At 47.9% G+C, this 19963-nt stretch overlaps 1 protein-coding gene across 3 annotated transcripts in view; it reads right to left on the reverse strand.

Moving 5' to 3' along the window:
* PERM1 (PPARGC1 and ESRR induced regulator, muscle 1) overlaps positions 1–19963 on the reverse strand; it is a 71998-nt gene that overhangs the window by 36929 nt on the left and 15106 nt on the right. Inside the window, exon 1 of one of the 3 annotated variants that reach the window (XM_083453935.1) lies at positions 13090–13301. The exons of the other annotated variants lie outside the window; for them this stretch is intronic. The gene's annotated coding sequence lies outside the window, so the exon portion shown is untranslated. Of the gene's footprint in view, positions 1–13089; positions 13302–19963 lie in introns of those variants that run through there. 3 annotated transcript variants of the gene reach the window in all.

Raw genomic sequence — 19963 nt, forward strand, 5'->3', positions numbered from 1 at the left:
AGAATGTTTAACATTTAATGACATCATGGATCTTCAGGCATGGATCTGCTGCTCAAATCATAGCAATGATCTATTCCAGGGGTAGGCAACCTAAGGCCCAGGGGGAGGATGCGGCCCAATCACCTTCTCTATCTGGCCCGCGGATGGTCCGGGAATCAGCATGTTTTTACATGAGTGGAATGTGTCCTTTTATTTAAAATGCATCTCTGGGTTATTTGTGGGGCCTGCCTGGTGTTTTTACCTGAGCAGAATGTGTGCTTTTATTTAAAATGCATCTCTGGGTTATTTGTGGGGCATAAGAATTCATTCATCCCCCCCCCCCATATAGTCCAGCCCACCACATGGTCTGAGGGACGGTGGACTGGCCCACAGCAGAAAAAGGTTGCTGACCCCTGATTCTACTCGCTAGAAAAGTTGTTATGGGCTAAAGGCAAAAACATTCCTCTTCTCCCAGGACAATGATGGCCTTTTAAACTGGGGAAGGGTATTGCTTTTGTTTGTTTTAATTGTAAGATTTTTTTGTGTATTTATATTGTAAACCACCCTGTGATCTTCGGATGAAGGTCGGTATGGAAATTTAATAAAAATAAAATAATAAAAAAGAGGAACAGAAGTGAAATTGCACCATAACTTTCCCCTCCTGCAGTTTCTATTGAGTTTTGTGGCACTTTATAAGACAGACAGATTGCAATGGAGTTTGGTCTATTAGGATGAATGAGCCACTGTCCCACAGTCTGACATCAGTCAGTAACCTGCCAGCCTGCCTTATTTCTTACATCCAGTACAGGGAGTGGCATAGGCTGTCAACTTCCTCCTTCTTACTCTTAGAGTTGCCACTTATAGAACTCAGCAGAAAGGAGGTTGGGGGGTCAAAACTAGAATCAGTTGGTCCATCTAGCTTAGTATTGTCTTCACTGACTGGCAGCAGCTCTCCAGGGTTTCAGACAGAGAATATTTCCTAGCCTTACCTGGAGATGTCTGAGTTTGAACTCGACCTTCTGCATGCAAAGCATGCAAACTAGACACTCTACCACTGAGCTGAAGCCCTTCGCCTAATGAGATTTACTGTATTCCAGGACACATTTGTGCATCATGAGTCCTGGAGAATTTCTGGATCACCATGAACAATAAATGACTTAAATAAGAAAATATATTGGTCTTGCCTCCTTCACTCAGCCTCTATGAAAGAGCAGGCAGGGTTATTCTGCTGTGCCTGTGAAACTGGGTGGGATTGCATCATTGCCTTGCTCCCAATGGAGCAAGAGAATGCTCTCACTGTGTTTCTGCATGAATCACTACTCTGGGCTGGCCTCCTCCAATCAGCTTCCACTTTGGCGGTGTTGTGGGGGGTGCGAGTGCAGGAAGAAAAGCCTGCCACGAAATAGGGTTGGCTGGGCTGGCCACGAGCTGAAGCCCAAAACATGTGGAGGGCATGAAAACTTGACAAAGGCTGAATCACATCATCACTTGATCACTTCTAATGCAGAAGAGGGTGCCTGTTGTGCTTCTGCATGAGGAAATGTTCCGGAACTAGCTTCCTTTCCACCCCAAATCCATGATTTAGATACACAAGGAAAGGAACCATTCTATAAGCAAGCTCTTGGCTTTTGCTTTTTTAATGCTGGTGTAAGATTGAACTCTCAGTCAAAGGGGGTGGGTGGGTAGGTGGGGGGGGGGACACAACTGTGTGTGTCAGCAGTCTGGGAAAGTCTGGCTTTCAAAGTACCAGGAGGCCATGGCCAGAACAGTGGCAACTCTACCCTTCTCCCTGACAGCTTTCATCCTAGAGATTAACCACCGAAACCAGCTAACAACAGCAGGTTTGCTTCTCCATTCTCTCACCTTCCTCTGACACCAGATCCTTCCTGGCTCATGTGTACACTTCATCTCTTTCTTTCTCCTGTGATCTGGAGTCTCTCTCCTCTTCCCCCTCTCCTTCCCTCCTCCTCCTTGCCTCTCTCTCTCCTAAGTCTGCTTACTGCTGACTGAAGCTGTCATTATCAGCTCAATAAATCTCTTGGCACTGGGTTCTTTTTTTTTTTATTAATTGAACCGCTTGCTTGCCTGAGGGAGGGGGCGGGGGGGGGGGAGAGAGACGAGGCTTGCAAAAGGTTGAGGAGAGCACCACTTTCCCACGCCTAGGACACACCGCCTTGCGCATTCCCTGGCTGCCAGAACTTTTGCAAATGTTTGGATAGCCTTGAACAAACAGCACACCTTCTTTTTTCAGAAAGGGAGGCCAACAGGAAATTTTGCTAACCGTCCCCCCCCCCTTCTTCCCCCTCAGCCCATCCACCGCCGCCGCCACCCAGCTCTGAACAAGTCACGAATTGTGTCTCTGCATGTGTGTGTATTTATTCTAGGCTTGTCAGGCCTTTGGGGTTTAAGGGTTTTGAGCAGTGCAATGGATACTGATGCACAAAAGACGCTGCACAAAGCAAACCCGGCAGAAAGGAGATGGCTACCTTCCCCACTTCCTTCTATAAACATAGGACACCTGCACATTTATATTGCCAGGCTGCTGTATAACAGGTGAAGTTCCCCCACGCACAAATATTTCCTAAGCTGAGTTTCTGTCTGTTGTTTTCAGCTGGTTGCAAAAAGAAAGAGGCTGCCGGAGGGACAGCATAATCACCATCGCCGCTGCCATCAGCATCATTGTATTTCCCTTCCACCTTTTCTCCAAGGAGCTCTAGGTGGCACACCTACTTCACCTCTCTGTTTTATCCTCACAACAACCCTGTGAGGTCGGTTAGGCAGAGAGAGGTCCCGTCCATACCTCAGTTTAATGTGGATTGTGAACCCCTTTAATTCTCCCTCATTCTCCAACTTTGCTCTCCCCCACTTTCTCCTCCTTAAATTCAGAGATTCCTCATGCTTTGAAAATCCGAACAGGAGAGCTGTGTTGATAGCAGAGGCCATGTTAGGGATCAGAAAGTGTGGGCCAGTTGGAGGAGAATGTCATGTGGACCAGGGGGAATTAAAAGGAAGCACAAGCAGTTCACAATCCAGATTAAGCCGAGCTATAGATGGGCCCAGTTAGTGACTGGCTCAAGTTCACCTAATGAGCTCCATGGCTGAGTGGGGATTTAGACCTTGGCCTTACGAGTCCAGCACTCTAACCACTGCACTACATTGGCTCTAGAAGGTAACATTAAGCTTAATCCACCAAATAGATCCTTTCCTGACACTGACGTTGTGAACCATATTTGATGACCAAAATTCAGATGTTCCCTAGAAAGAGATGTCATAAATGGTATTAGTTGCAGCTGGACAGGTAACAGCAAAAAGTCGGAGAAGCGAAGAACAGAGGAACATTTCAAGAAAGGAAAGTTTTAATGTGGCAACATGTCTTAATGGAAAGAAGAATGGAACAGACAAATATAGAAGGTGATATCATAGGACAGAGGTATGGATTCCTTCAAGATAGGGCTGGGCCCAAGGCATTTGGGCACCTCAGGTGAAGCAGAAAATGCTTTTTTATTCCCTTCCAGAGAAGTGAGGAGTGGAGATCTAAATCAGGAACAAGGCTGGTGGGGGTGGGATTAAGATCAACATCAGGACCAACATCAGGAACAAGGGGGTAGTGAAGATCTACATCGGGAACAAGAAGGGGAATGAAATCAACCTTACCCGGCTGTCATAGGAGGCAGGAATGGGGCCTGCTCTGAATCACACCGGGCAGGTGCAGACCCCAGGAGACCCCAGAAGGCAGCCCCCAACATTTCCTCCCATGGGGTGGGAGGGGGCCAGCAACACCTCCTATGTGCTGAGAGGCTGCTGAGGAGGTGGCATGTCTGACTTCCAAATAACATGCTGGGTAGGGTTGTAAAAGTAACGTTTAGGAAGTTGCTGAGCTTTTTTTAGGAAGACCCCCAAAACAAGAAATTTTTCTATTGACGTAATGTCCAAGATGGGGATGTATGGCAGCCCTAACTGGGGATGTGTTCCTTGAAGGCTGCCCAAGGCGGTTGTCTCCACCTTGCCTCATGGGCAGGCCCTGGGCCAAGTGCTGGTCAAATTGGGACCTCAACACCTGCCTCACAAGAACTCTCCTGAAGAGCCTTGATCAGCTGAGGTGGAACAGTGCCTCCTCTTCACATTCTTATTGACATTGTCAATAAGAAGACCGACACAAAAGGTAGCGCATTGTATACCAGGCAAAACAAATATAAATTCTATGTGTTGTAACTTTTGCGTGTTATTGTTATATATGAAAAATATATAGTGGTACCTTGGGTTACAGACGCTTCAGGTTAGAGACTCCGCTAAACCAGAAGTAGTACTTCGGGTTAAGAACTTTGCTTCAGGATGAGAACAGAAATCATGCAGCGGCAGCACAGCAGCAGCAGGAAGCCCCATTAGCTAAAGTGGTACCTCAGGTTAAGAACCGTTTCAGGTTAAGAACGGACCTCCAGAACGAATTAAGTTCTTAACCCGAGGTACCACTGCATAACAATAGGAACCCCAGAGGTCATCCAACACAGCCTGCTGCTGAATGCAAGATCTGTAGACGGAGAGTGTAACTACAGCACCCCCCATCCATCTCACCTATCAATAGCCATCTGGCCTCTGTTTAAATACCTCCAGTGAAGGAGAGCCCATGACCTCCTGAGGCAGTCAGTTCCACAGATGAACAGCTCTTAGCATTAGGCAGTTCCTCCCTATGGTTTGCCAAAATACTGTAGGCTTCCCTGAAATATCCGCCCACTGGGTCGCATGTTGCTTATGGATACTTCTGGGTAGAATTGCCAATTTACCAATGTAATTCCCACCCCACCCCTCCAACCCTTAACAGCAGCAATGGCAGGCAGGAATCCTCCATAGGGGAATCTTTTCCTTAACCCAGTAATACATTAATGGGGGAAGGGCTGTTCCTGCCGAATGTCTACATTTTAAACAGTTAAAAGGCCCAAGCACACTGCTTGAAAGAAATGTGCACCAGGAAACTGGGGCTGGGGGGGGGGGGCGGGAGACTTAATGTTTTTATCTCTTGGGAGATTGTTCTTTCCTTCCGAATTCAAGTGCTCCAAAGCTTGCTTTATTGGTGCCGAAGAACCCTGAGGGCAGAGAGGTTTGTTTGAGGTTCTTTATTTTTAAAGAAGGATATGCCAGGGTATCTTATGCCCAATAAGTACTGCTCTTCCTTTAGTTTCAGAAGTGTGTGTGAACAGTAGAGGGCATGTGGTTCCTTGCTGTGAAAGGAGCCAAGCTCTGCACATGCTCTGGGGTGCCCTTGTCTTTAAGATGTTAAATTATAAATTGCTCTTACATTTCCCTGGGACCTTATGGTGAAAGGAGGGGTAAGAAACAGAAGGGCACCCCGGAGCATGTGTAGTGTGTTTTGTCCTCACAGAGTGGGGTAACCACTGCCCCACACCCTGCATCTGGAATTCTATTCCCACCAGTTCCTTAAATCCCAATTATGTCCAGATTATCCTTGGAAATGGGAAGATCTCCATGAAATGAACCAGCTGAATAAATGTGTGAAATGCGTTTTAAACATATAGTGTGGATGTGACCTTGGGGTGTGTGTGTGTGTGTGCACGCACACTAGTGGAAGGGAGGTGAAAGGCACCCCCCTCACTGTCCTTCTCCCGCAGCAGTTCCCCTGATTGACGAAGGGCCAAGCCCTTCCACAAGAGCCTTTAGAAATCCCACATGACTTAAAGGCTCCCTTTGACGCACACGGTCTCCGGAGCTGCCAAGACGTCCATGCCTCTGCCTGGAGCAAGTGGGGAGGTTTCTGTTTGCTTTCCAAGTCTGCACAGGGGCGTCTGGCCCACAGATGCAGTAACTGGGCCAAGCAGGGAGAGAATTGGTCGGGGGGGGGAATGATTATGCGTGTAACGGCAAGGTCCAGCTGGGAAGAGTTTAGCATCGGTCCTGCTGGCTCAGGATTAGGGAGGAAAAATGCCAGGGCTGGGGGAGTTTTGTGTTGCATTCCCTCAAGTGCCAGGGCCTCCCGCCTACACAGTGAATCCGGCTAGAAGCGATTGCCTGGTCTCACTTGGAGTTTATGGTGGGCTTGTGGCAAGGGAAAAGCAGTGTGATCGCAGCAGCTGGGCATCTTTTAAAATGTGTTCACTGCCAAAAAAAATTGAGCGTTTGAAAACTGGGCAGAGTGCCACTGTGGTGTAGCGGTTGTTTATTTATTGCTGTTTATATCCCACCTTTTCTTTTCTACAGAGCTTGAGGTGGCATCCATTGTTCTCCCTCCTCTTCATTTACTCCCCACAACCTTGCAAGGTAGGTTAGGTTGAGAGGTAGTGGCTGGCCCATGGTCGCTCCAGTGAGCTTCAGGGACGAGTAGGGATAAGATTTTTAGTCTCTCCCAGGTCCTAGGCTGGATCTAGACACACCAAAGAAGCGTTTCAGAGCTTAAAGCATTGTAAATTTAAACAGGGAAAACAGGTAGAGATAAACAGGGCTCCACATCACCATCTTGGTGGCACAATGTTACATTGCATATGGCACACATATAGATCTCTTTTTCTTTACCAGTCTAGCCTGAGTCCCTAGTCCGACACCATCATTTGGGCATGAAGCTCACTGGGTGTGAGCTTGCGCCAGCCATTGCCTCTCAGCCTGAACTACCTCATAGGGTTGTGGTGAGGATAAAACAGGGAGGAGAACCAGGTACACCGCTTTGAACTCCTTGGAGGGAAGGTGGGACAGGAATGTAATAAATATAGAGAAACATGCTAGAGGTCAATTCTGCACTTCCTGACCAGAATACCTATACCCTAAAATCCCAGATGCTGTGGGATAGGCTACACAGTGGTCACGAAAATGGGCATGCTCTGAAGCACCTTTTATTATTAATAATATATTTAATTATTAGCTGTTTCCCCCCCCACAAAAAGTGACATAATGTGATTTCGACTCACTGCCAGGACAGAATCCCACCACTGAACATGCTCTTTGCTGAATCTCTGTAGGTATGCACTCCCATCCCACACTTGGATAATTATAATTTGGCTCTCATTTTCTGGAGTTTATAATTATAATTAATTGCGCCCAGGGCCCACAAAAACTCTTTGCTTTGTTTTTGCCGGGGTGTGTGTGCCAAGGGTATAATTAACTTGTATGATGTAACAAAGACAAAAGTACATACGAGCATGTACAAAGGGTTTTTAAAAATCCATCTGCAGCTAACCCATTCAGAGTAATAGTTTTTTTTAATTTTTAAAAAAGATATTGCTTCCTAAACCAGCCTAAAGCAGACCAGCTTAATTATTTTGTCATGTATAAAATATATCAGCTTAATATATTTGTCAAGCGGATGTCATCCCAAAAGGACAGTTTGGTGGCTTGTTTGTTGGTTTGAAACAATTTCAAGGCTTTTTGTTTTTGTTTTAAATAAAATCGCAGCCTGTGCCTTTTTGGAGTTGTGAGAGCATTTTGAACTGTTGGTGGACACAACAGACTAGTTCTCCTTTTTTGGCAGGCAGACCTGGTCTTTGCAGATTTCGTAACAACGCATGCCTTACAGCAAGGACGGAACTTGGAAAGGATTAACAGGGTAGAAAGCTGCAGGCCTGCTGAGTTCTGGGAACGTAAAAGCTTCAGAGGCCTCCTGACAGCTCCCCCGCCCGCCCCCCCACTCCTGTGCCTGCCTTCCTTCTCCCCACCAGCTTCCTGTAGCTGTTTTCCCTGCGATGAGATGTTTGACCTCCAGTGAGTCAAAACTGGAAAGATTCCAGAATTTAGATTTCTTTTTTTTTTTACTGGGCTTTTTCAGACAGTGGGGTTATTACAAAGAAAAGGAGGAAAGGGGGCACTGGTTCCCTAATATTGCTAATCCTATCCTGTGCCCGTGAAATGGATGGCTGGATGCAGAGTTAAGTGCAAAATATTATTTATTTCTTATCACTGGTTGCAATCATTCATAGACCACTCTTCCCATCCAAGGAAACCCAAAGCGGTCTTACAGAATAACACTCCCAACACTAATGTGTTTGGGGGAAAAACCTATGTAAAATCAGATAAATATTAAAATATACATAAAATCCAAGTAAAGCCAGTGGCAACAGTAGGTGCATTTCTCTTTGCTAGCCTTAAAAACACAAAACTTGATGACATGTGCACTTAACTGCATATGGCATACGAATGCCCCTGCCCCACAAAATAGGGGGAGAAGCAAAAGGTGTGGGGGATAATGGCATTATGATGAAGCCTCATACTGAGTCACGCCATTGGGTCTTTCTACTGTAATATGGCTACATGCCAAATTCAATCCTTGGCATTTGGGGTGGACCATAGTTCGGTGGTTAGATCACCTGCTTTGCCTGCAGAAGGCCCTAGGTTCAATCCCTCATATTTCCAAATAAGGCTGGGAGTGCCCCCTGCCCGAAACCCTGGAGAGCCACTGCCAGTCCGTGTAGACAAAGCTGAGCTGGATGTACCAATGGTCTGAGTCAGTAGAAGGCAGCTTCTTATGATGGGACAACAGTTGGTGCCCTGGGAACTGTGCCGGCCCCACCATTAGACAAAGTGGTGACAAAAGGACGAGTTATTGCCAGTGAGCTAGGTGGTCCATAAGACCATTTCCTAAGTTCTTTTACAGGGAGCTATGGGCCTGGCTGGGACCTTTCACTGCCAGACAAAATAGAGAGCACTGGGCTGGGTAGGCATACAGTCTTACTACGTGTAAAGCAGTGTCACATGCTCTGTTCTATATAGTTCCTTGTTCCTTCTCATGATCAGCAGAGCAAGTTATGCTGAATTAGGAAGGGAAGGGAGGTAGCGCAGTAGTTAGAGAATGCAGAAGGTCCAAGTTCAACCCCCCAGCCCTGACATCTCCAGGTAGGAACTGGACTCCCACCCTGGAACTCTCGAGTGCCACTGCCACTTAGTGTAGGGTCACTTCTTATGTTCATAGGTCTGTTGCCTTCATAATACGGTTTGTAGGCTTCCCAAAAGCATCTGATTGGCAACTTGTGGAAAACAAGATGTTGGATGAGATGGGCTCTTGGTCTAAAATATGTCTCTTTGCTACCATCTGCAACTTGGGAGCTGAGTGTTAGATGGAATGCTAACGCCAACACTTTGTGCATGATAGTAGTAAGTGGAAGAGGGGAGTGAGGAGGGCAAGCAACCCCACCAACAAGTCACTCTCCCCTGATAGATGTACCCTCCATAGGTAAACACATTTTCTGTTTCCTTAACCACCCACCCTCAGAAATGGACTTTGCCACTGGGTGCCTTCCTCACTAAATGTTTTCCCTGGTGTGCATTGTTAGAAAACACACTTGCTTTTTTTTTTTAACTGACAACATTGCAAATAAATAAGTTGTAACTTAAGAGGCAGTATTTTTGGAGAAACCTTCTCTTCCTGAGAACAGAAGGATGGATAATATCTAATAAAGTATATCCTTTCCTAGCATCTATGCACATCTCTACAAATTCCTGTGTGGAGAAGGGACATTCCAACTACATATTCTTCTTCTTTACATCCATATCCCATCTTTTCTCAAGGAGCTGCTCAAGGCAAATTCTTCTCCCCCTCCTCATTTTATCCTCACAACACCCTTAGGAGGTGGGCTAGCCTGACAGACAAAAACTAGCCGAAGGCCACACTTCGTGGTTACGTGGGGATCTTGAACCCATGGCCTCGATCCAATCCACGAGTATAACCACTACACCACGCTTTTCCCCCTCCCTCCTCCTTCTTTAAATTACAGCCTATGCATGGAAAACTGGGCCCTGCCTTGGATCTGCCACGCGCACCTAACCAGCTGCGGGTCGCGAGGACTGACGTGGTGGGGGCGAGGAGGGCGAAAGGGAGAGCGCACGGCCCGCACGCGCCACCGAGGGCTGAGCCAGGGCCACGCGACCGAGCGAAGGAGAGCGCAGCTAGGGAAGAGGGAGGAGCAGGAGGGCAAAAGCAAGCCGGCCGCGTGACTGAGAGAGCGAGCGCAGCAAAGGGGAAAGGAGGAGGAGGAGCCTCACGTGTGCCTCCTTTTGTTTCGTTCCCATCCCCAAGAAGGCCTCGGCTCCCAAAGAGGGCGCGCGAGGGGAGGGTTGCCGTGCGGTGCGCTCGCCCAGCCGCCCAGTTTAGAGAAGCGCGCGCGCGCGCAAACACACACACACCCAACCAACCAACCTCACAACACCGCCAGCGAACAGCTATTGCGTCGCCCAGGACGCAGGAGCGCTGTGCGTGCACGGGGCGAGCGGATTCTAGGAAAACAGGAAGCCGCCTTCTGGAGTCGGGCTATCTGGTTCTGTGTTGTCTACACACTGAAGTCCCATCCACACTTCTGTTGGTCCCTGATTTCAAGTCACAGGGCCGAGAGGTGTCCCCCCACCCCACCCCCATGCACACACATAGCAACGCTTTCCCCAGGAAAAACGCTGCTTGTTGCTGAATCGGAACAAACATGAACCCGCAGAAAACCCTCGCTGACAACAGTTGTGCAGGGTTTCCCAGGCAGGTGATACTTCACAACCCTACCCGGAGATATCATTTGAAATTGAACCTGGAGCCTTCTGCTTTGGGATGTTTGTAATTGTGTTTTAGACTGTTTTTGTTTTTAAATCGTGTTATCGGTTTGCTGCCCTACGGTCCCTGGGGAGCAAGGGTGGAATATAAATTAAACAAATAATGCCGTGTGTACATGGCTTCCTAAAACCAATGGTGGGGATGCACTGGATGGAAAGTAAATGTGAGTGTGTACTTATGCAACTGTCCTTATGCGATATACACAGCAGCTGAGCAAGGCCATTCCCCACTCCATGCCTGACTGCATTCGAGTCACATTTTTGCATTCCTGTGCACAGAGGGGTGGGGGGATGTCTTCACTCGATGTGCATTACCTGTTTAGTCTCCCTGCACCTGCATCCCTGCCCAAATTCCTATTCAATGAAGCCATCATATGCGCATGTGCTTGCATCTGTGCATTCACAACCGATGTCTCAAATGCACACACCCGAGTTTAACCATGGCTTGCTTTTTCGAACTGAGTGAAGTTGGTTTGGGACAAAACAAACTGAGCAACAGCATTTCTCAAGAAATGCTAACATTGCGAGTACTTGGCCTCAGACACCAGCAGTGGGAGTAAACTGTAATGCGTATGCTGCCTTAGCCGCAATCCAGTCAGAGGTTTCCCTTAAATGAGGTATCTTTGTGTCTCCTTTTGCCAGTGTTGCCTCCCCGCCAGCCACTTTCCTCCCTTCTCCTTCCTCTGTCCTTCCAGTTAGTTGACACAGCCTGTGTCTCTCTTTGCTGGGCTCAGAAGTTCACTTTGTGGGTTGGAGCGCACACAACCAAACGGGAAGCTGATTTGGTTCATGTGAGGTCTCCATCTGGGATGCGGGCGGCAGTACAGCTTTCCCCACAAAGAGCATGAGAACTGCCAGCCTTTCTGTTTACCTTCCAGCCTTTGGTAGTGCACTGGCAACTATATAGCGTGTGCACTTCATACATTTAAAGCACATGTCTTCCCTCAAAGAACCCTGGGGACAGTAGTTTGTTAAGGGTGCTGAGAATTTTACCTTGGTGTGGGGTAAACTACAGTCCCCAGGATTGTTAGGAGGGGATGGGTGTGGTTTAAATGGTGCGCATAGAGCCCGGCAGATAGGGACAGGCAAGATGCTGAAGCCCTGCCCTCTGATTTCTGCAAATCTTATTCTGCCAGCCAGTTCAGCGCCAGCTGCCAGCACAATGCTGGGACAGAGTCCTGGGTGCAATTCCTCCACTCAGCTGAATAATGAGTGATCACACAGCCAGAACCTCAGAATTACACTTTCAGCCAAATCATTTTCAATGTTAAGGACTAGAAACTTGGTGGTTGTGTTTTTAAGACAGAAGAAAAGAATGTTGAAATTCACAGGGAGAATAATTCTGTCCAGAGTACTGTGTGTGCAACCTGGGCAAAGCCTGTATACACCCACTGCCAAATATAAAATACTGCACTCAACAGCCCATCATCCGCTAGGATAGGTCACCCAGGTCATCTAAACTAAGCCCAAAACTGAAATTTGGAAGTGAGTGGGAGGGCTCCTGCATGTCTTGTTCAAGCCTGAGATGTGCACTTAGAAAGAAACCACAGCTGAATACAGAAGTTCCCAGGTTCCCTCATGCAGAAGTTCCCAAGTTCAATCTCTGGCATCTCCAGAGATGGAGAATGCAAGTGTGGTAACAAGTAGTACCCAAAAGATTTTATGCCGGGGTGGGGGCATTCTAGCCTGTGGACCAATCTTAGACCCCAAGGGTGCATGTGTCCAATGTGGCCCAAAAACTGTTTTCCCCAAACCACACCCACCTGTCTATCAACTGACATTAATGTACTGTTCTTCTAAGAGGATTAGTCAAAATAAGCGAGGACAAGACTATCAATGGCTACTAGCCACAAAGGCTTTGTTCTACCTCTACTGTCAGAGGCATTATGCCAGCAGCTAGGAATTGCAGGTGCGCAGAGGGCTATGGTGTTCAGGTTCCTCTTGTGAGCTTTTCATATGGACATCTGATTGGCTAGCATATTGTGGGAACAAGATGCTGGACTAGATGGGCCATTGGCTTGCTCCAACTGGCTTGCCTTAGGCTATTTATTTATTTATTAAATTTATATACTGCCCTTCATCCAATGACCACAGGCCATCATCCTCTTAAAAAAACCCCAAAATACACAACATAAAACCGAAAAACACAAAAGCCCCGCAGACCAAAACAATACCCCCCAAAAAACTTTTAAAATGCCATAGATGGTTTAATCAGCCAAAGACGTGAATGACAAGGAATGTTTTTGCAACAGCTGTAGTTTCCAGGCGGTTATATTCTTATGTTGCAGGGAGGGAAGAGAGAAACCTCCCCCCACCCCCCGACATCAGTTGTGTGAGAGAATTGAGCCTCATGCTCTACCGACTCTTGTGCACAGCAATGCCAGTAAAATGTAGCTCCCCCACACAAACACACTGGTGGGGAGGGGAGAAAGAAATGCTTTGCTCAGTGATCCCCAAAGCACCAACCACAGGATTTGCATTGCTGCTTCTGTTGCGGTTCCCAAATCCTTGATAGCCAGCTAGCTTTGGGGTGTTTGGGAACCCCATGCAAGGGATTTTGACAGGTGGGGCAGGGCAACTCACCAATTATATGGCGTTGTCATGTTGCCATGTGACTGACAGGTGTGTTGTCATGTTCAGTTGTCAAAGTTGGCCCAGGAGGTGGGTTTCCCTCACCCTTGGTCACAGCTAAAGCAAATCAGCCCAAAGCTCTGCCTTATGTAAGCATCCACTCAGCCTGTCATGCAGACATGATCCTTCTCTGGCTCCTCCATCCCGTGAGCCGTTTCAGTAATGCAGCACTGTCATCTGCAACTGGAGACACCATAAATATTATCAAATAACTCCCATTTCACTTGGCCCTGGATGGGAGAGGAGAATAAAAACCTTGTGTCTTTCCCTCTCCCTTCCCTGCTCTTTTTTCTTTCTTTTCTCTTTTTTTAAAGTCAAGCTCGTGCTATCATAAAAATGAGTCAGGCTTCCAGGGTACCAGTTAATGCATTCGTTCCGAGGGCTGCTTAACTTCAGAAAAATAAAATGAGATGAACTTTTAAAAAAGAAAGAGGAGGAGGAAGGAGGGGGGGGAAGCTTCCCTGCCCCTTGGAGTGGCCCTGGAAAGAGGTTTGGAAGGGGGAAATCAGTATGCAAAGATTATTTGGGTTTTATGCAGCTAAGTGCTACTCAGAGGAGACACCCTGAAATTAATGGACCTAAGTTAGTCATAGAGATGTGGGTGGCGCTGTGGGTAAAAGCCTCAGCGCCTAGGCCTTGCCGATCGAAAGGTCGGCGGTTCGAATCCCCACGGCGGGGTGCGCTCCCGTTGTTCGGTCCCAGCGCCTGCCAACCTAGCAGTTCGAAAGCATTCCCGGGTGCAAGTAGATAAATAGGGACCGCTTACTAGCGGGAAGGTAAATGGCGTTTCCGTGTGCTGCTCTGGCTCGCCAGAGCAGCTATGTCACGCTGGCCACGTGACCGGGAAGTGTCTTCGGACAGCGCTGGCCCCCGGCCTCTTTGAGTGAGACGGGCGCACAACCCTAGAGTCTGTCAAGACTGGCCCGTACGGGCAGGGGTACCTTTACCTTTACCTTTAAGTTAGTCATATGTATTATCTTCAGTGGATCTACACTGATTATGACTGATTTGGATACAACCCTTTTCACTCCATCTGTCTTTAGTTTAGTGTGTACATGAGGTGGCATGGGAGAGATTATACAGTAGTCATCAGTGCAGCAAGGAACACTTTCCTTACCTCCCTTCTCTCTCTCTCTCTCTCTCTCTCTCTCTCTCTCTCTCTCTCCCTCTCTCTTCTAAAATCTTAAATTATTCCTTAATATTTAAATGTTTAAGTCCCTGTTTCTCCAAAGGGTGGAAGGGTTCAGAAAGGGGCAGCTGAAAACAATCAAGGGCATGGAGCAACTCCACTATGAGGAAAGGTTACAACATTTGGGGCTTCTTCGTTAGGAGAAAAGGCAAGTAAGAGGTGACAGGATAGAGGAGTATAAAATTAAGCATGGCATGGATAAATCAGATAGAGAGAAAAAGGCTTTTCTCTGTAGAACTTTGGGACATCCATCAAAGCTGGAAAATTCAAGCCAGATGAAAAGCAAGTGCTTCTTCACACAGCACACAATTAAACTATGGAACTCACTCCCACAAGAGGCAAGGATGGCCACCGACTTGGATGGCTTTAAAAGAGGATAGGACAAATTCACAGAGGACAAGGCTATCAATAGCTACTATCCCTGATGGCTATGTTCCGCCTCCACCGCTGGAGACAGTGATGCTTCTGAATACCAGTTGCTAGAGTGCTGCTGTGCTGGCAGGCTTAGCACAGGTATCTAGTTGGTCACCATGAGAACAGAAAGTTGGACTATATGAGCTATTGGCCTGATCCAGCAGGCTGTTCTTGTGTGTGCACGTGCATGAGCACATACGTATGCACAAAGCACTTCACCTTGTGCCACCTCCATTACTGCCCCCTATTAGATTTCCAGGAAACTCATCTCTATAGAGCAGGGGTCATCAAACCTTTTCAGCACGGGGCCGGTCCACTGTCCCTCAGACCTTGTGGGGGGCCAGACTGTATTTTAGAGGGAATTCCTATGCCCCACAAATAACCCAGAGATGCATTTTAAATAAAAACACACATCCTACTCATGTAGATACACGCTGATTCCTGGACCGTCCGTGGGCCAGACTTAGAAGGCAATTGGGCCGGATCTGGCCCCCAGGCCTTAGTTTGCCTATCCATGCTCTAGAGTAGAGCCCTTTGCCCCTCCACATTCCCCAACACACATCACAGGTTCACCCCAGGCCCCAATTTTTTTAAAAAACAAAAGCATTGGCAGGTCATGAATTGATGTGTGGCCCATCCCTGCTCCTTTGAAAATGAACTTCTACTGTTTGCAGCTTTGGCACAGAGAAGGGACGAGGGAGACACACACACACACACACACACACACACACACACAGAGAGAGAGAGAGAGAGAGAGAGAGAGAGTCCCATAATGACCACTTTCTTTGTGTGACAAGCCGTCTGCTTCGTGTCTGGGAAAAGAGGAGCCTGGCAGGCATCCGCACGGAGCCACCCACACAGCTCGGGATAGCTGAGCTGCAGTCGTGTGTCAATAAAGTACACACACAGAGAGAGCCTCTTTCCTAGCCCATGCCCTCCTCCCATTTCCCCTGGCTCTATGCAATCTGCCTCTCAATTCTGGCTCGCCCTCCCACAAGCAGAAGAAACACATAGACATTATTGGCATGCACACTGATGTACCAGTTAAATCAGTGGCATTCAAAACAGCATTTCTTCAAAGAACCCTGGAAAGGTTCTATCAGGAGCTCCTCTCTGGTTCTGATCACTATGAGCATACAAGATTCCCCAGAAGACAGCTTGCCTACTTAAGGGCTGCCAAGTCTCCAAGGCGTGTCTCTAGGGCCATGGATTGTCTACCGATGGCTAGGCTACTAACCCTGTTGTATATGCTCTACCCCCACTGTGAGAGGCATATCTAGGCTCCCTTGCACCCTTGGCAAGGAACTGTATCAGTGCCCCCCACGATTCCTTGCACCTTTGTGTCCTTCCTTCCTTCCTTCCTTCCTTCCTTCCTTCCTTCCCCTGGAACTCTCACCTGTTTCCTTGTCTTTCTTCCCTCTGAGCCCTGCTGGGAACTCCACACACTTTTAATAGCACCCAAGGGCGCTTGAGTAAGGAGTGGTCCAAGGAATGCACCGGTAGGTGGGAGGGCTCTTAGCCACCACGAGCTAGAGTGGAGAGCCATGTGTTTTGTGCCCTCCTGGGCCTGCGCACTTGGTGGAGGCCAACCTGACCAACCCCTAGTTATGCCATCTACCGTTGGAGGCAGTATGCTTCTCAATAAAAGATCCCTGAGGATATTTGGTGGTACAGTTAGGTAACTTTAGACTCTGGAGTTGATGGTATTCTAGTTCCAACCCACCACCCCTGCATTTAGAGATGGTAATTCGGGAATGGGGAACCTGTGTGGTTCTCTGGATGTTGCTGGACACAAACTCCAGCTTGGCCAACAGTCAGAGGTGATGGGAATTGAAGTCCAGCTTCTGGAGGCCTTCAGCTTCCTCATTCCCTACACCATCATGTGCACCAATAATGCTCATGTGCCTTTTTTGTCAGAGACAGATTGCGGAGAGAGCCAAAGGAAACGGGAGGAGAGGTGGGGCTTCTGAGAGCTGTAAGCACCATCCAGAAAGGAGGCTCCCTGCTGTGTATCTGCATGAGTGGTTGCTCCAGATTTGATTGGTTAAAACTGGACTTGGGAACTTGTGGCCCTCTCCAACTCCCATCAATCCCATCCAGCTTGGCCTATGGTCAGGGATGACCAAAGGAGTCCAGCCCTGATCATGATCAGGGAATCCAACAAGAACAACACTGGGCTATAGGTTTCCCAATATAATTTGGCACCTCAGGCAGACTCCAAAATTGCACTCCCCTCCCTGCCAGGGAAGAAGGGGTGAGGGAAGATCTATACCAGGAACAAGGGAGGAAGGAAGATTGACATCAGGATCTGCTGTCCCTGTGAATCCTGCTACCTGAGGCAGTCACTTCACCCTGCCGGCCCTGGTACTGCTTCATTTATTTCACAATGTGGTAAGCAGCCAGTTCTGGCACATCTGAATGGTTGCACACATCAGAGAGGGGATGGGGATGTCTTCATCCAACATGCATGATCCTTTTGGTTCCCCCTCCCCTGCAATCACACCCCACCAAGCCTCTGTTCATTAAGCTGTTGTCTGCGCATGCGTGAGGGCTGTCTCAAATACACACACCTGGCTTAAGTTTGAATACTGCCTGAGCTAGTTGGATTGAACCTGGTTTGAGAACAAATGCATCAAACACTTAAACAATTTTTTTCTCCAAGTAGGGGTGGTTCGGGGTTTCATTTCAGATGTTGTTCCCAAGTACAGGATTTTCAAGCATTGTTGTTTGATTGCAAAGGGCCTCTGCAGAAAGGAGTCCAAAAAACAACTACCAGGAGCAGCAGCAAGAACAACAACAGGGTCTAGGAAGCTGCAATGAAGCTTTGTCCCTTTTAGGAAGTGATGTCGCTTCTTCTCCTTTCCAACCCTTTGCAATGACAGCTTTGAGTTATGGTCCCTGTGGAGCTTTTTCCACCCCGACCCCCAGTCCATTTTCTTCCTCGGCATACCCTGTTGCAGCCTAGTTAAAAAATCCCACACTCCATAGCCTCAAATAACTTAGATTGCACATTTGGCAGGAGAGGGTCAATGTGGCTGTGTTTTCACGGCGGAAAGGCCTCTGGCCGCATATTTTTCTAATTAGGGTGGTTCCCCCCCTTCTTCTGTTCAGCACAGTGTTCCCCACCCAGCCCCCCTTTCCCTTTTTTTGCAGCTGCGATGACACTCAGCTCTTGCCCCCTGCTTTCTCACGCTCTCCCTTGCCAAGTCGTGTAACCAGCTGGGCGGCCGCCAAGCGTTGAGGTCGGCGTGTCAACCTCCGCTCCTTGTGTACATACTGAAAAGAAGGTGCTTTTCTTTAACCATGCTCCCTCCCTCCCCACAGGCCTCCTTCCCTCCCTCCTCTTGGCTCGTGGAAGTTGGTTCCTTGTCAAGGTCACCGCTCACAGCTTAGTTTGGGTGACCCAACCTGACAGCAGAAAAATGCATTAGGGAGCCCAAATTTAGAGGGGGCGACGCCAATTCTTTTCTCTCCAATGTTTTGCAACGATTTCTCCCTTTTCTCTCCCTCCCTCCTTAGGAAGAAGGCTTCCTGTCCCTCTCCTTCCTATAACCACCCACCCCTCTGTGATTTCAACCAGTCTTTTATCAGTCCCTGGGTTGGGTGCTGCTCTTTGCTGCTGCTGCTGCTGCTGCTACAACAACTATCTAAACACCATACATTTAAAGCACACCTGCCCCTTAAAGAATTATGGGAACCATAGTTTACCCCTCACAGGGCGACAGTTCTCAGCACCCTTAACAAACTATAGTTCCCATCACGCTTTTGAGGGTGGGTGTGATTTAAATGTCTTTAAAATGTATAGCTCTGAATACCAATTTCTGGAAGCCACAGGAGAGAAGAGCGCTGTTGTGCTCAGACCCTGCTTGTGGACTTCCCTTTGCGGTATCTGGTTGGCTGCTGTGAGAACAGGATGCTGGACTTTTCATCATGGGATGCTGAGAGTGCTGAGAGCTGCTAGGAAAACCCTGTTCCTTTCACAGAACTGTAATTCCCAGAGTTTCCTGGGACGAGGGGATGACTGTTAAACCACTCTGAGAACTATATCTCTGTGAGGGGGAAAGGTGGGTCTCCTAACAACCCTCACCACACTTAACAAACCATGCTTCATGGCGGGGGGGGGGGGGAGTCGTGACTGTTTAATGTGATATGATCCTGCCTGTACATACATAGTGCAAATATGGCCTAACCTAGGTCTATTAATGTCAATGGGTCTATGCTAAGTAAAACTTAGTTGGATACCATGCTAATCTTCCCTCCCTTCGCCACACACTTTTGAACTGCACATTATCAGCTTTCCAGCAGCACACTTGGTCCCCCCCCCAATTCTCCCCTTTTTTTTTGTCCAATTGTACAATAAAAACACACACCTTGAGACACAAGCTTGTCAACACAGCAGTGTGGTCCCCATCCACACAGCTTCTTCCTACAGCCCTGCTCTGCTTGAGTCTCCCCTGTGCCTGAAATGTTTTCTCTCCCTCCTCAGCGGCAGGCCCGGAAACCACCCTCCAGCTGTGGCTTATTAAAGTCAGATTGTCCCTTGAGGACCAAACCAGAGCCAGGGTCATTAATAACAACTAACTACGCAGCTTTGCGTGCCAGCCTTCCATGTCACGAGGCAGGGGAAGGGGGTGGGGATGGGGGACCCCACCAGCCTTCTAATGAAGCAACACACGCACATTCAATCACATTACTCTTTTCTTCTCCTCCCTCCCTCCCTCCTCCAAACAAAACAAAAACTGAAAAACTACCGTCATGCCCACCCACTTAAATGAAGAAATAACAGGCCTCTTGAGAAGGATGTAATCTTCATAAGTTGCTCCAGCTCCCTGTTAAGGGACCTGAGGAAGCCTGTTAAAAGAGTGGAATTCACTGCTTGGGAGTGTGTGGCAGAGAGGAAGACATGGGAGGACGTACTGAAGCAGTAACTCCCTTGCGTGCATCTTTTGAAAGACTGGCTTGCCAGTTCATTTCTGGGGCACAATTCACTTTTTCTGTGGTTCTGAAACTTGTCCACCCCATGTCGACCACTTGAAAATTGCTAATGGTCTTGGTGGACCATATACTGGTTTTGCAGCAACTGTAATCTTCTGTGCTCTTAGATGCTGCATTGGCTTTTAACTGAATTGCTATTGCTTCTTTTGTTTCTTAATATGTTGTGTTTTATTTGAAATGCAGTTTGCCATTCCATAGCATTCAAATTGCAGTGGAATAAAGTACAAT

Source organism: Podarcis tiliguerta, assembly GCF_965153285.1.
Source record: "Podarcis tiliguerta genome assembly, chromosome: 8".
Lineage (NCBI taxonomy): Eukaryota > Metazoa > Chordata > Lepidosauria > Squamata > Lacertidae > Podarcis > Podarcis tiliguerta.